This window comes from Patella vulgata, chromosome 3 (genome assembly GCF_932274485.2).
Source record: "Patella vulgata chromosome 3, xgPatVulg1.2, whole genome shotgun sequence".
Taxonomy (NCBI): domain Eukaryota; kingdom Metazoa; phylum Mollusca; class Gastropoda; family Patellidae; genus Patella; species Patella vulgata.
This window is the reverse complement of record NC_065881.2, coordinates 61112606-61129861: the sequence shown is the minus strand read 5'-3', so window position 1 is coordinate 61129861 and position 17256 is coordinate 61112606. Positions and strand designations below refer to the sequence as shown.

Genomic DNA, 17256 nt, shown 5'->3' with positions numbered 1-17256 from the left:
ACCAAACCCCGACACAGGGCTGCTTGCCAAACCAAAGTGCACAAACCATAACGCTCGTAGCAACATCGATCTACAAACAAACTATACAGAGATGTGCCCATGGCGATAATTGACTTGCATAACCATAACTGATCTATATAACGACTATCTTAATTTATGTTAATTAATATGAATAACTTTATAACAGGACTGCATTATAACATATGCATGTTATTACATGTTTATATTCTTGTCTATATATAGTACTGTCATTCTATTTGAACCGGCTTGTGATGGTGGTTCTCGCAGGCCCGTAACCACCCCGACCCCTGCGAAAAAATTGTCGACATGGATTGGATATACATTGTCCGTCAATTTTACAGCACCCCTGAGAACACTTCCCGCCCCTCGTTGCTCTGAGCTAGTTACGGTTGAATCAGGCCCTTAGGCAGCTTGCTTGAGCAGGGGGGGGGGGCAGCCCCTGCGGTAGGGGGGTCCGGGGGGGGGGGTCATTCTTGCGGGGGGTACGGGGGTCTCCCCCGGAAAATTTGGAAAATTGAGTAGCTGTAAACGAGTTTCTAAGCATAGAAATCGACAATTATATGTTCTAAGAACGAACTATTCTGAGTGTTTTTCAAGAAATATATTCAAATCATACATAGGTAATTTATAAATATGGTCGACAACTTTTTGTCAGGGGGGGCAAGATTATTTCCAGGGGTGGCTTCGCCCCCCCCCCCCCAGGCCCCCCCCTTGGCTACAGGCCTGGGTTGAATATATGTTGGTAGATCTCTAAAATGGCACCTGGTTGGTTAATTATTTTTCAGTTTCACAAGACGTGAATTTAGACCACGACATCGTTCTCCCAATCACCACTCTCGAATAATTTCGGATAATGTCTTAGTAATTTCCTGGTAATGTGAAGATGGTATATCGTGCTGAGTGTCCATTTTAAATATAAAGACAAAGGATACTTGGCAATAAAGGATATATCAGTAATAATTATATCGACCATGATGATCATGTGACCAAGGGGTCCTTCAAATATTACAGGAATCTGGAATGGTTCTTTAATTCTTTAATACTGAAGGCTTATAATAATAATTATCTACATATAATTACAGGACCGCGGATAGTAGGATAGATCTAAAAGACTCAGGTACAATCACATATTTATATGGAATTACTTCTAATCACTTGTCGAGATCAAGGGTTGAAATAAACAAGCATTGGTGTAATACTTTACAATATAATAAATAAAACAATGGTAAATAATAGGTTAATCATACGATGGGATGCCCACCAGACAGTCCATATCTACTTTCTATCTATAAAAGTTTTATAAACAAGTTCTATAAAACAATAAGGGATTATAATAAATTAACAGGTCATTAGCATTACATAACATTAAATTCACCCTTGGCTAGTCACCTTTTAATGTAGCACAGAGACACAACTAAAGTTTTGAAGAAGTGGAATAGTTATTGTCCTGACTCAGTTTAAAAGCTTTCACTTTTAAAATTATTAAAATATTATCTGAAATATTCTAGATTTAAAATTATAACATATATAACTACTATAACCTACACGGTTATAATTACCATGTTCTGATACTCTTTTCTGTTGGTTGATTTCGCGATTAATGTCTTTCTTATTATATGAGTAGTTATACATGCGATGATACAGCACAAACGTAGTTCAATCCAGAACTAAGGATCCAGTACATTTATATGGCTCTGCTGGTATCCAAAGAACATATATTTCCAATGGGCACTGCATGCACTCCCATATAAATGTATAATTTATAATGAGAGTGCGAGGCCAAAAAAATTATCGAATTTCAACAATTGTGGTTTACGTAAATATTGTGTTCTCTGATCAGGGGGGCGTGGTGACCACTGATTTTGCGCGAGAAACAAGATCCCGTGAGGGCACAAATATCTATATATCTTTAGGAGACCCCGCCCCCCTCCCGGATCCGCCCAGTCCCCGACGCTGTATAATTTTGGGATTTGTGGAAATTGCTAGACCCGATTTGTAGTATAATTGAACCACGGTATTATGTTTGACACTGGTTGGTAAGTAAATTACGATAATGATCATAGCATTGGAAACCACATGATTATTTTCAGTTTGAAAGATGGCACAAAAACTCGGGAAGTCCCACAAACTTAAACCCATGACGTAACCCTTGTCTCTGATTAGCATTTCTCTATTTGGTATATCAATGCACAAAAGAATGGGCCATCAATTCCCGATAGCCGTGTGCGTACAAATGAATGGTTTAGACTTTAACTGTTTATATATTTCATAGAAACGACCAAAGTGGATAAAATGGACACCCAACAAACAAACATTCATCATAAATAAAATTATACCAACATATCTTTTCTTTTTTTATTGCTTTGTGACCCCGCGAATACACGGAATGGAAATTAAATGTAGTTTCGCTATAAAATTGGCAAAACATGTTTGGATACTGAAGGGTTGTTGACGGTATTAATATAGATGTATACAACAGTATACACACTATTTGTTTACTTATGTTTAGTTAAAATACAGACATAAATATAGCATGTAGTCTATAAGGTGAAGGATATGTACAATATCAGTATGACATGTGGGTTGATAGATCTGTTGGCTGAGTATAAGCCAGCAATAGGGTGTTGAAATCACATGTACAAGTGGACGGGTGATATATAATATTTTTCACTTCAGAAGTTTTATTCTTGAGGGTCATTGTACTCACTTGCCAGAAACTTTACAAGTAGAGTTACTTGTTATTTTAGATATAAATTCATTTTCTATGATTTTACTACAGCGTTGAATCATATCTAAATGTACTGTGGTAAACGTTTGGAATTTTTGCGCGCGTGTTTTCTGAACTTAATTTTCATTAGAAATAATTTTCTGGCGCCAGATAGTTTCTTGGGAACTCACAGACGAAATTTGTAGAATATTGTGTTTGCAGCCTAGGGAGTAATATGTAATCAATGATTATTTCGTGTCAGGTATCGTAACAATGTTGTTCTGTTTTATTTTTGCAATAAGGGTTTGTTTTTGCAATAAGGGGACCCCGCTCTTTGAAATAGGTTAAATTACCAGGTCCGCGGGGAATAGGCAGATAAGCGCTGACTACACTATAAAATGAAATCGAGGGTTACAACTTAAGTCCCGGGTGTCACAAGCGCGCTAGCCCGAGATATAACAAACGGTACATCCAGACCAACAAGGTGTACTATAGGACAGTGGCTCCAGTCAGGATTCCTTTCATTTGAGGAAATCGGGGAATCATTCTCCCCCTATGCATCCCGAGCATAGGGTATTGAAGCGAGCTGGCAAGATTTCCGATCGCTTGAGGAAATATATGTTTCGCCATCTCCCGTGGGCGGAACCTCTTATAATAGATCTTGCCCCACTGGAGTTGGTCAAAATCTGAACTCGTCCTTTGTTGCGAGTAGCTCGGCTTACCTTGTGAGTCATGAATCCATCTCAAAACATGCATTCAAAGAACGTTTGTAATAGCAAAATTTGGAACATTCAGAAAAATATTGTTTGAACCCAGTTTATTGGTGAATTCGGGTACAGTCTATTAGGATAACGTGCACAACCACGCCACATAGTCTTAATTCTATGTTTTCTTGTCGCTTTTTTCACTTGGCATATTAAAGGTTGTCATCCTATTTATATGCATTTAGCGGTAAGTATACATGTATACATGATTTTTGTCAGGCTTGTTTTTGGTGACCAAATGTCTGTCACAATATTAGATGTAGCCACCGAATGTTTCTGAAATTTTGGCCTTTCATAATAAAGTCGTGTAAACATTAATATTGTGTTTTAATATGAGGTGTAACAAAAGGTGCGACTGTAAAGACACAAGTTTAACCCGAATATAAAAATCCCCCCTCCCAGCCTTTGACCGCTGACACAACTAATTAAAACAGGAGAACTATTGTTCAAAAGAAACAAAAATGAATACGATGTCAAATTAAAATTAGATTAAATCTACTTAATTTAATGCCAGGATGTGATGTTAGTGGCTTCTTCCCTTTGTTTTACTCCTTTCTCAGACAGGTCACCGATTAATTCGCACAGTATCGGTATAGGGTTATTGTTGTTGACAAGATGTTTCTCGTTCTAACAACATTCATATTTAAAGAGTTTCTGTTCAACTGCCCTCACTTGTCCTTTATTTAATCAGTAGCTAAAATTAGACCTCAAAGAGAACTGTGATAAAACAGTATACTTAGATGTGCATAAACAACCCACTTTAAGACAAAAATGAAGAAGCCCGTTCCGGCTTCTCTAGTGGTTGGGGTGGTTGTGCAAATTGATAGCCCGGATAAAACAAACCCTTAATTAGAAGAGTAAGTGGAAACGCCAGTATCCGGACGTGATCAAAGGACTAAAATCGATCATATTATATCTATTGTTTAGGAAGGATAGAGACAAAATGGAGGAAGAGAGTGGCATATAGGTAAAGTGTTAATCTCGGGATATTGACATGGCGAATTGGATGTTGAACCACCGACGAACATTAGCCTCTCAAGCATACAATAGAGAAATTTAGCCGATCAATAAATGGTTTCACCTGTTTTGCACCAATTTCTCATACGGAAAGATATGAATTATTCTAAAAGAAAAACTCCCATCTAAATAACAAAAGAATAACTTCTAAGAAACAATATAGGATAGTTGAGATTGACGTCAATTGAGTTACCGCGATGGGTAATCCCTGATAATAATATGTTAACTATTTGAAATATTTAAAGCCGACATTCCTTCTCTGTATATTCGTCTTTGTGGTTATATTCCGCCATTTCTCTACTCTTGGGTACAGTTATTTTTTTCTAAAGGAACGCGAACAGTAGAAATAAATTGAAAAATCTGAAATATTAAATTCGAATTCAAATGCATAAAAACACAGACGTTGTTCCAAAGTCATTCAGTTGGCGTATTCCTGAAGCAATGGCCCGATAAATCCCTCTCTGGCCATTGCTGGATTGACTTCTGATACTTGAGCTTTTGAGGGAGTGTGCCTATTCTTCCCGTTCAATCAAATCTATCCCAAGTACAGCGGCGTCGTGAGTCATGGCGTAACGTTCTGTAAACATATTTGGTCCAATTTGGAGCTCTGTTTAAAGCGTAATGATGTTGTTACGCAGTTAGCTATTGGTTGTTAATCGGACTATTGACCAGTCATAATCTGGAACAGAAATTTGCTTCCATCACAGCAGCGTCAAGTAGGATTAGGTCTAATCAAACGAAACACTGCGAGGAGTATGTTCAGTTAGATTCATTTCATTTGCAATAAGGACATATCATGCTTTTGGGTGGTAAAAATGAAATATGAACATAAATATGAACATAAACAGTTTCGCTTCAGACACCTCTCTGATTACAAGAACGAAATGTGAATATCCGATATTTAAGATAAAATAAACATTTTACTATTGGTACACGAATCGTGTACCATAATGTGTTTCAGCACCATTTATAACAATTGCCTCGAAGAACGAGGCTAGACATATTCCACAAGTTATGTCAAACCACTGATAGATCAGTGTGTCAAACTGTGACTCGATATTCTTATCGGTGTAGACTGGAATAACCAGACGCTAGAGATTGCCATTCGATTGATATTTCTGGCGTATTTGTCCGAACATAACTGATTAAAGATTAGAGTAAAAACAGAAAGACTGAATGTAAATCAGTTTATATACATTTATAATTCATTATTATACGCGTTGCGACAAATTTGAGTCAATTTCTAGGTCCCAAATAATTAGCGATTTAGCTTTTTAAGCATAATATTGTTTTTGTTTATTTGTTAACAGCTGAAATATATTATAGTTGCAGTAAAAGTGGCATAGTTCTGGTACGGAAGATCGTGGAACTCTGGATATCGATAGAATTCGTTCTCTAATGACCCCAGAACTGCACTGTAGCCTCTATCGTGTTCACACACGGTTGAGGAACGAACCGACGGACAGGGTGACGACATAAAAGACCTACTATTTTATTGTAAAGGCTGTTGTTAATATTTAATTAAGCACATCTGAGTGTATGAGATAACCTTCATAAAGAACCTTCATAAAGACTGAGTTGGCTAGTTGTACGAAACACAGGACAATTATTATTATTACTGTATATGTATTAAATATAAGCGTAAATAACTATTAACCTCAGTAAGAATTGATCGATTTTAATCATTTTTGGGGCTTAAATGCTTTACCTTAAACATACATTATGCAAGAGCTTGCAGGCCTTTCTTTAGGCCTAAAATGTTATCTAAATTATTAATTAGACATTAATTAACTTATCCAGACCATAATCAACTCTAGATGGCATCGCTAGCCTGCGATATTTAGTGGATTATGAACTGATTTACTCCATAACATTCCTTCACGATTTAACGATTAACTGGATAATCGAGACTATGCTGTTTATCGTACTGACTTTAGTAATGATGATCGAAGCTAGGCAGAAATTTCAATCGCTTAGTTCTCGGTTCATAGTGGATCAATTTGAATGAAATTTTCAGCAAATTGCCTTTACATTATCTAGTTTTTAACTATTATAGTGAGAACTGCCAACTCGTTATCGAATCTCTCATAATGTATCTTTAACAAAATACTTTTATTATCTATAAATTATTATTTAACCCTTTTTTGCGGGCCTTAATGATGGAACTTTTATTGGTTGAGGTCAGTTTACCATCGCTCCGGTGGCAAGCCAAGTGTCCTCATCTTCAGTGATGTAAACTGCCACAAGACATTTGATATTAGTGTAACATTAATAGTTTACCCCCATGGGTATAAATTACATTATTTGAGATTTAGATGGAGAGTTGACCGTTATCGCCATAATAGTTTAAACAGAGATAATGAAAAGGGAATGTAATGCAAATTTCAGTCAAATTACTTTATTCTGAGCGAAGTTATTACTGTTTCTTGAATATCGAAGTCTCGATTTTCATTGCCTTCGTAGCGACGATATAAACAAAGCCTCGATAATCCATTTGTAAATTAAATAATTAATCGCAAATCGTATTTAAATCTGTTGAAAATCTAAAGCATCCGATGGCATTGAGAGTTGATTGCGGTCTTGGCAAGTTAATAAATGTCTATAATTAATAATTGAAATAGACAGATTTAGCTCTTGAATAATTCCCCTTTAATTACAGCTTTCTTTATATCAAATTATACCCCCATGGCAGATTTCAATGAAAATCGGAGGGGTGTAATCTTTATTACTTTTGTTTTCAATTATTGCACCTATATTAAGTCGGTTGATATTGGCTTGATTCCACAACAACTGGAACTGATATTCACCAAACTGATTTAGATTTAACCAACGTATAGCACTCAGATACCTTTCTGAATAAACAGTGCCGGTGGGTATAACTTTTGAAGTCCAATTAATGCATTTATAACTTAGTTGTATAAATTGGTGGATCCATGTATGTATGTCATCTGAATTTAGACTAATTAATTAAGATATAATACACGACAATATTTGAACAATTTCGACATTTTAAAGAGGAAAATCCCAGGACAACTGATGACAACTAGAATTGCGGGGTTTATATTTTTTTATGTGCCACTTTGGGCCGTGTGCAAGAAATATTGATTGACCGTCCAGTATAACGAAGATATAGGACGACATTGTAAAATGTAAAATTGGTAGGGGGCTGCTCTGACGTTATATTGATTTAATCCTATATTATTTCGATTCGTATATTGATATTCTGAACACCAACTACCAGGCGACCACTGAGCGTCCTGCAAAGAGTAGATAATGAATATGGACAATAAAGTCATTTATATAACACAGAAAAACATACTTATAAATAAAGCTCAAGTTCGTTACAAACAGTTATGAATACATTTTCCTCTACGCATAATGACAAAATGACCTTAATGATATCCGGAGCAGACGACGCCAGATTGCAATCTACACCACGTCAGAGATATCATTTAGCATTCATATCCAACAGAAAACAATGGTGATAACAACCGGAATCCACCGCTTGAAAGCTTTTCTTTGAAATGTACAATCTCTATCAAAGGTTAATCAGTTTATGTTTTCCGAAACTGAAACTCAGCAATTCTCACCAACTTTGTGACTTTCATTGAAAATTAATTAAACCAGTCATTGCAGTAGCTATACTTTCTATACGCCAATAATGGAATGTGGTCGTATATTGTCGTCACCTCCATGAAGATAGTACACGGTATTTGTGTTCACGAGACGAAGAAGTCTATTGATTTTCAACAATATCAGATAAGTTCTGTCAAAGTTATGGTCCCTGATCCCGTTAAAGAATCTTGTTCACACTCTAAAAGTCCAACTCAACTGACTTGACATTTTTGCACAGACCATTTCAACGATTTCCAATAAATCGACCAGCTATCGTTGTAGATGTTTAGCACCAGGAAGTAATACAAGACAATCACATTTTATTTATTTCTGATAATTACTTCATGGGTTGTTACTTTTGATCAATTTAGTCTCTTGTAAATGTTCTCATTACCTACAAAAGAATAAATAATATGCGATAGCCATTTTTCGTTTCCTGGCAACTCATCATTTCTATTTGAATGACTGAATTCTGAATGCCAGAAACGGTCCACGAGACTAGGGTATGCTAACATTTCCCTGCCAGTCTAGGCTACCTGAGACATACAGTTGCTAACAGTGTTGTTTTCAAGCCATTGTGATTTCCTACTGTTACTCGTTTTGACCGCAAAAGCATTCAAAAGAGCAAACTTTTTCCCAGTATCCTAAACACTCTCTAATAAATTAAGATTTAAAAAAAAATTCTGTTTCTTGGGAATGTTCGAATGTATCTGATTTCCACATGATACTTATTATCAAAGAAGAGAACAAAAATTCCTAGACGTTTAGATGTAAAGTTATGCACCCTGTCTTTGACTTTCTAAATAGATTTACTTGATATTCATAGAAAGAAGGGTGGGGGTATATTACAATAATTGACATATACGTTGGCATAATGCAATTATACAAACCCATGGAGTGAATATAAAGGCAAACATTTATCTCCCTGAAAACATTTTAATATTAAGTTGATTATATCTGAACATCCACCTCACAAGACAGAAAATGTCTGTTAAAAGTAAAAACAGGTAGTTCCTTGTGAGATCGTTAAAAAGGCTATACATTATAATTAAATGAGATACATTTACATGCCATTATTATTTGCAAGTCAGTATGAAAAACATGTAAAATGATTTAGTACAGGTAGTTCCTTGTGAGACCGCTAGAAAAGGCTATACATTATAATTAATGAGATACATTTACATGCAACTATCATTTGTAATTCACGTTGAAAAACACGTGAAATGATTTAGTTCCGTGTTAGTTTCTTGTAGAGTTGATGCAATGTGATTAAATTCATTAAAGTTTTATTGTTCTAGTATATACCCAGAGGATGTAAAACGGGAAAAAAACGTGCCCTCCGTTTGAAAACGCCATGCATCCGTTGTGTACTCATTGCATACGTGTTTCATACGCTCTATCCATCGAGCATCCGTTCACTTTGATTTCATCCGCACAAAAAGTTTTGAGCTGCACAAAACTTTTATAACGGATGAACTTTCTGCCGTGTACGATGTAAATGCGCGACATATACGAGCACCAAACGTTCCATGTCCGTTATCATCCGTTAAACGTCCACTGTATCCTCTCTGCATCCTCTGGGCATCCTCGCAACTCACATCCGCTCCAGCTGAAAACGGAAAGAGGGAGGAATGATAAGGTACATGGAACGTTTATACATCGTTAGTAGCACGGAAATAGAAAGGATGTAAGCGTATGCATCTCGTAGATAAAGTTTTCAAAACGGACAAAGCGTTTGTATCTGGGATGTATCTGGTATATATATTGAAGGATGTCGGAGCTGTCATCCACTTCCATCCGCTTTCATCCGCTAGGCTTCCGATGAACATCCATTAACATCCCCGCTACATACTTCCCACGTTCGTTCTTTTCCGTTCTGTTTTCTCAAATTTTCTTCACTTTTGTCCATTCCTGGAGCGGATGAAAACGAATGGAGCCACCCCCGAAAGTTTGCTCGTCCGCTGTGTCCTTTTTGCATACGTTTTGTGTCCATCGGCCACTGGGACCGGGCCTTAAATATAGCTAGCTGTATTTTCTGTACTTTCCACCAGAAGCATGTCTCTTACGTTCAGAATTGTCTGTATTGGTATACGGGGCTTCGTTTTCAATAGATTTGTGAGATTAGTATATCATTAGATAGTATAAATAGAACCGTCAACGGTAGAACACTGTCATATTAAAAGACTGTGACGAAAAGTAGGACGTTAAATCCAATTTCACATGACTTCGGCTATTTTGGCCGGTAGCTCCCCACAAAAGGATATAAAGAAGTACAAACTAGGCACAAGGTCGTTGTAAGAAAGTGAGAAGGTAAAGCCTTAAAAATACATTCCCGTGGTTATTTAAGGTGAGTATTGACAATTTATCGATCGAGAATTATTATTATTGTTCGATTTATATAGCGCTTCATTACACATGAGTGTTTCGAAGTGCATTCACAATAAAACAGTTCATACCATTTTTGAAATAAATATGTTTTTAAGTTAGCCTTAAAGCTCTGGATGGAAGAGGACTCTCGAAGAGTTTTTAGAAGATCATTCCACATTTTAGCTGCTCTGACGGAGAAAGCATATTCACCAGAACGTATGTTATATTTAGGAATCCTCAAAATGCTACGATCACATGAAGAGCTTTAAATTGAACCTTCTTTCGAACTTGAAACCAATGGAGTTTCTGTTACTTAGCTGATATATGATCAAATTTTTGTGTTCTATAGTTATGACACGTGCAGTATTCTTTTGCGCTATTTGTAGTCTGTGAATTTGCACAGTCCACATGCGATGTTACTAATGCTCTAACACCAGTCTGGCCCGTATCAGTATTAGGATTAGAGCGTATTCTCGAAATAGCTCTCATTTGGAGATGCATTTTCCGTGTGATACTATTGATTTGGGGAACTGGGGACATAAATTCATCCGTCACATAGCCAAGATTTTTAGCTTGTTTCTTGGGAGATATAGAACAATGGAATCCGCTTTAAACAATTTACCGGATTGTGATTTTGATGATATGGCCAGAAATTCGGATTTGTTATCGTTAAGTTTTAGCCTATTTCTGGTCATGCATCCTCGAATGTCATTAAGACAAGACTCTAGTCTACTGATAGAATCATTGGAAACAAAATAGTTGTTGTGTTGAAAGGAGTCATATATTTGGGTGCCATCAGCAAAGCCATGTTTATGTACCCCATGTCTTCTTATGATTTGACCAATTGGAAGAAAGTATAAGAGAAAAATTAGAGGTCCCAATACAGACCCTTGTGGAACACCTATTGTAACAGCACAGGGTTGAGACACAGACCTGTTTATTTGCACCTGTTGTGTTCTATCTTGAATATATGGCTTTATACATGACAGTGCGGTACCACAGATCCCACCTGAACATTCCTGCCTTTGAAATAGAATAAAATACTTCTGATCATAAAAATCACTAATAGTTACTCATGTCGTTTTAGTAGGTAACCCCTCATCTGTGAAATACCTGTACAAAATCGATGTTTCCCTTCTAGGTTTACACGATGTTGCAAGGCCATGGATGCTGGTCCAGAAGAAATTTACTTCGGCCAAAAAAGTTCACAGCTGACACGATGCCATCAATACTAGCAAAATGACCACCCACTAGTTCCTTTTTCATTTTTGGAAACGGGTCTGACGGGGTCAAATCGGGTGAGTAAGGTTGATGGTCGATGAGTTCGAAGCCACAGTCATGAATCGCTGACATGGCAATCACCGATTTATGAACAGGAGCATGTCTTGGTGGAACAGGACGCCTTTAGTGAGCATTCCCCGTCGTTTAGCTTTGATAGCTTCACGAAACTGTCTCAGTAGGTCAGCATAATATCTGCAATCAAGAAAATACCTTTGGGATCCCAAAAGACTGAAGCCATCAGGTCTCATCCATGGCTAGACATCTGGCCAAACAATTATCAGGATCTGCTTCAAAACGACACAGACTGTGACGGGACGTCAAGAATCTGACACGTTTCTGATCCGCAGTCAAGAGCTTTGGAATCCATTTTGCAGAAACTTTTGTTATTCCTAACTCGTTGGCGATAATGTTCTCAACCCTCTCGTGTGAAATATGTCGAGTGGTCAATCGTCGATCAGCCATCACCATGTCATATATGGAAGGATAACGTTGCCAATATTACTTCAATGTTCACGGTGCAAAATGCAGAATTGAGAGAAGTGTAATGTGCAGAATAGTGTATTCTGCATTTCAACACTGGTACTGTGTAGCAATGATAATGGCAAATTGTAAAACTAAAATACGTATTTTGAACTGCTGACATATTATGAAGATTGCACCGTGAACATTGAAATCATCAACGTTATCATTACATAGTCATGCTCACGGGTAATGTTTTCTTGAATGGTTGCTGTTGATGGCCTTCCGGGGCGGAATAAATGTCTGATTTTAATCATATTGCAACAATGATAAATGTAACTAAATACTTATCATAATTCTTGTTTGTTAAGTAAACTTTTTATATTCCGTCTTTATTAGCCCAGTAGGAGTAGAACAATAAGACGTTAAACCCCATTTCCTTTTTTTATTTATATTTACCAATGGTGTACTATAGGCATAGGCACTGAGAGCATTCAGTCACCTTTCATCAGAATATGCAGCATTAAAGGGTATTGTCACCATCCATTGTATTAATTCAAGTCCATTTCAAAGACTTTTGTCTGGTAACATGAACAATGATTCCGTTCATTATATTTCATAGGCGGAATGAAATCCTTTATAGTAGAATCTTCAATCGGCACCCCTGGTCATATTTTGGTAATATCCGCCTTATTTTAATTTATACTCAAACATCATGGTAGGTTGATCCGGAGTCGAACAATTACAGTCTCGTTGATACCATTTTCCTATCACATAAGACATGCTCTAAAATGAACTATTTCGGAGATTCGGACTATACAGTGGCCATCTTGGATTTATGTCAATTACTCAAAACTCCCAGCACTTCCAGCGGAACTCGGAAGACTGCATTTTCAACCGTTTCAAAATATGTGACAGGCCATTTTTTTAAATCTCCGACTATATTATCCAGTTTTGCGTGGCTCATAAACATTGTCAATACCAAGCGCCAAGGAGTAATTGAACGCCAAACTGAGCGAGTTGAAGGTTTTTGGGGACATTGTCCCATGCTTCATCGGGAAAAAGTTATGTATATATTATGTCCTAGACAAATTTCTAGTAATTATGTCAATATTTCGTTGCTTAAATGTTTTAGGTGTGGGGGTGCAAACTCAAAAAGGCAATTTAAGGTATTTCTGAATGATAACTTGCAGTGTAACGGGACCTGTCCAATATACCCCCGATAATAGATTCTTGTTTTGAACACAAATACTGGTATTTACATTGTTATAATATTTAAACAGATTTTATCAGGGTTTTAATATGTTTTTACGAGTATAAAATTCTACGCGTTAGCAAAAATTACCATAATAATAATTGTTTTGTTGACAGGTTTAAACTAGGTATGATATATTGTACAGTCATAAAGACAGATGACAAAATATCTTTTAAATATTAACGACAAAGATACGAGATATTGCTTAAAGATCTAATGCCATTTTTTTGTAAATTGGACTTATGATTTATAAATAAAAAATTAACCCTGGTTGTTGCTTGTCTGGGATTGAACCTGTGGAGCTGAGATTCTGCGTAGTCATTCGTATAGCTTTAAAAAAAAAACCTGCCCCCGTATCCAAATTTTAGTGTAAAAACGACCCTTAGTTTTGACACGTCTTAACTCATATAAAGGGCACTAACGCGACTCCAACCGCGAGCACCGCAGTGACGGATTCAACTATATATACTAAGCAGCAAAAGAAACGCCAGGTTGGTATGTTACTCTGAATAGACGCATTGCATAAAACTTGCCAAATGTTTTTATTGTATATTTGTGACCACATCTCCAACTTTACCTGAGCAATAAGGCTCCTTACCAAACACAGAATTGAACCCAGGAAACGTTCTCAAAAACGCAACCTGACTTCTGAGATGGTAATGTGTTCTCCATGATTTTCATGTAACTCATGATGCCGTTTACCGGTACCAGCCCTATAAAATGCACCCCCATACCTGGTTGAATCATTCACACTACAACGTCAGCAGCATACCACGACTCACGACAGCTCAGAGGAACCAGGCGCTTGGAAGACTCGACGCTGGCCACACTATCCAAGCCGTTGCCAATCATTTCCAGGTCAATGCTCGGACCATCTACAGGCTTCAGCAACGCTTTCGGGCCACTAACACCACGGATGATCACAAGGCGAGAAGACCGCCATGTTATGCGAACAGCACGTGCAGAATCCCTTCACACAGGCATCTGGGACAGCACGCCAGACAGTGAGAACACACGGAAGACCCATCAGTACCGATACAGTACGTCGACGTGGCCAGCGTTATTCTGACCAATGTGTCATGGAACTAGACTCATGGGGAGGTCCAAGCATAATGGTTTGGGGAGGAATCGGCCTGAACCAGAGAGTGGGTCCTGTGGTGTTCCAAAATCTTGGTCCAGGGAGAGGAGGTGTCATCACAGCAGTACACAACAGTACATTGATCAAGCTCTCAGACCCCACGTCATACCACATTTCGCACGTCATCGAAAAAACGTTTTCCAGCATGACAACGCCCGCGCACACGCCGCCAGAGTTACTCAGGAATTTCTACAGCAGAACGGTGTTAACGTTATGCACTGGCCAGTCCTTAGTCCGGACTTAAACCCAATTGAACATCTTTGGGATGAAATTCAGAGGAGACTTAATAACGTCGTACCGAGTCCAAACACAGGCTTTTCTAAGAGTGTGGTTCCAGGTGCCAAAGGCGTTCATCAATCATCTTGTCCACTCCATGTACAGACGCTGCGCTGCTGTTATTGGCATTCGCGGTGGACACACCAGATACTGATGTATCACCCGATTAGATTTTATTACATACTTCGAGAAGGTATTTGTTGAGTAATAAAACCTTCTAGTAGTTTATCGAGGGCTGACCGTCCTTACCGCACGGTACAAATAAAACCTTTTAGTAGTTTATCGAGGTTCGGGTGCTTCCGAAGTCCAAAATGGCCGCTTTATATAAATGAGAATTTTGGGGATAACTAACCCGAACCCTAACCCTAACCCTTTTTAAAAGACTGAACTTGGGTCTAATTTAGTTTTTACTTCTCTTAAAAGGGTTAGGGTTAGGGTTCGGGTTAGTATTCCCCTAAATACTCATTTGTATAAATGGAATTTGTTGCTTCTAGTGGTGATAATATTTGTACCGTGCGGTAAGGACGGTCAGCCCTCGATAAACTACTAGAAGGTTTTATTACTCAACAAATACCTTCTCGAAGTATTAATAAAATCTAATCGGGTGGATGTATAGACTGTGTACAGACTCTAAACCTTCTCGTAATGTCTTGGAATTGTGATGAATTAATCACTAATGTTTCAACATACTGTTCACAAAAAATTGCTGTGATCCATTTAGTAAGTCGTTTTCTAGAATGATTTGATTAAAGTGCCTCTCTGATTTTGAAATCGTATGGACGTTGGTTTTTGGGGGTTTTTTTGCTGTTTAGTATATAATATGCTTGCCATTGTCATAAGCCTTTCTTTTGACCCTATGACGTCAGACATTTGATTGACCAACCAGTGTTGATGTTTCTATTGGGTTGCTGTTTCTAGTGGCTTACCCACAGTTCCGTGCACCTCACACCAAAAACCGTTTCATTGGCTTACCCCTCACATCATCCAGAACGTGGGCTATATAACAATTCTTCCAGATCCTAGTGTAGTAACGACAAGTAAAACAAAATTTTGAAATAGAATCTGTGTTTTAATCAAATTATTTGATTTGAGTGCATGTAAAAGAACCCTTGGCAGTTGGAATTCTAAATAATAGTATGTCAAAGTACCGCTGTTTGGGCACAATTTCTCTCTTAGCAGACTGATGGCGTATGCCCGTCTTCATTAGAGCAGAACAGTTAAACCCCATTTCATAGTGTTCATAGCAGGTATCCCAAAATCGGTGCCATCCTTTTTTCGTTATTCACGGATTCGATTTCATGAAATAACTTTCAACTCACTAGTTTTTAAAAGTTTCCTTCTATTAAAGCCTGTTTTGGTTAGTTGTTATACAAACAAAACGCGGTTAGAGCTATTTACGAACTGAACAGGTAATATAAAACGAAATGTTATTTAAGGGGTATATATTCACTGGTGATTTCTTCTATGGCGCCCACTTTCTAACACTCATTCTGTAAAACAATATGGCCTTGTCTGAATGGTTATGGGTATTTATTTACTAACAATCAATCAAAATCTAAATTTCATCTCACGAATCTCGTTGACGGTACACTGAGTGCAATAAAACATCGATAGTTAAGCGTTATATGATATATATCCAATCCAGAACGAGCATTCTTATGTTAAAGTGACTTTTAGATTTAGATAAAATAATCGATAGCATATGCAATGTGTAACCACCATCGGATCTATCCGATATTATGTTCTATTTTAACCTATTCCATTGCATACTTCACTTTTGTGAATCTTACTAATTGAACCATCAGCCCTTTGCCGCCATATTAATATGACCCACGTCATGCACATCGATGTCTTTGATTGTTGATATACTGGAAAACAAATTATACTGAACTGTAGACGACCTTTAAACATCTGATAGAAATGTGATTCCTATTTAACTGGGCCTTTGAACTATATTTTTGTAAAAATGGGTTAATCGACATGATATTTTAGGGTGCAGTGTCCCTTCAACATTTAAGGTCATTAGGAATGTAGGCTATTTCTCGGCTTGAAACATGGTTTGTCTTCGTGTCTAAATTATTCATAATTACTGGACGTACAAGTGTAAATTATCACCGAGATAGAATTGGACACAGATCACCAAATATTCCTACGACGAAACAAGGGCCAAAGCTATTTTTAGTCTTCCTCTCCCTTTTTCATGGCGATTTTTGTTGACTTTTTGGTGTAGAATTGAGGAAAAGGGTTTGAAAATACATTTTCTGCCAGGTTTTGGTGAATATTCATAATTTTGATGCGGAAGGATACAAGAGTTGAGAGGTTGGTTACGTTGAAATGTAGGGCCTGAAATTGCATG

The 17256-nt window shown here is 37.4% G+C and overlaps 1 protein-coding gene across 2 annotated transcripts in view; it reads left to right on the top strand.

Annotated features, from left to right (window-relative positions):
* The window catches only part of LOC126814233 (neuromedin-U receptor 1), a 50277-nt gene that overhangs the window by 6301 nt on the left and 26720 nt on the right, over positions 1–17256 (top strand). The gene's annotated exons all lie outside the window — the stretch shown is intronic.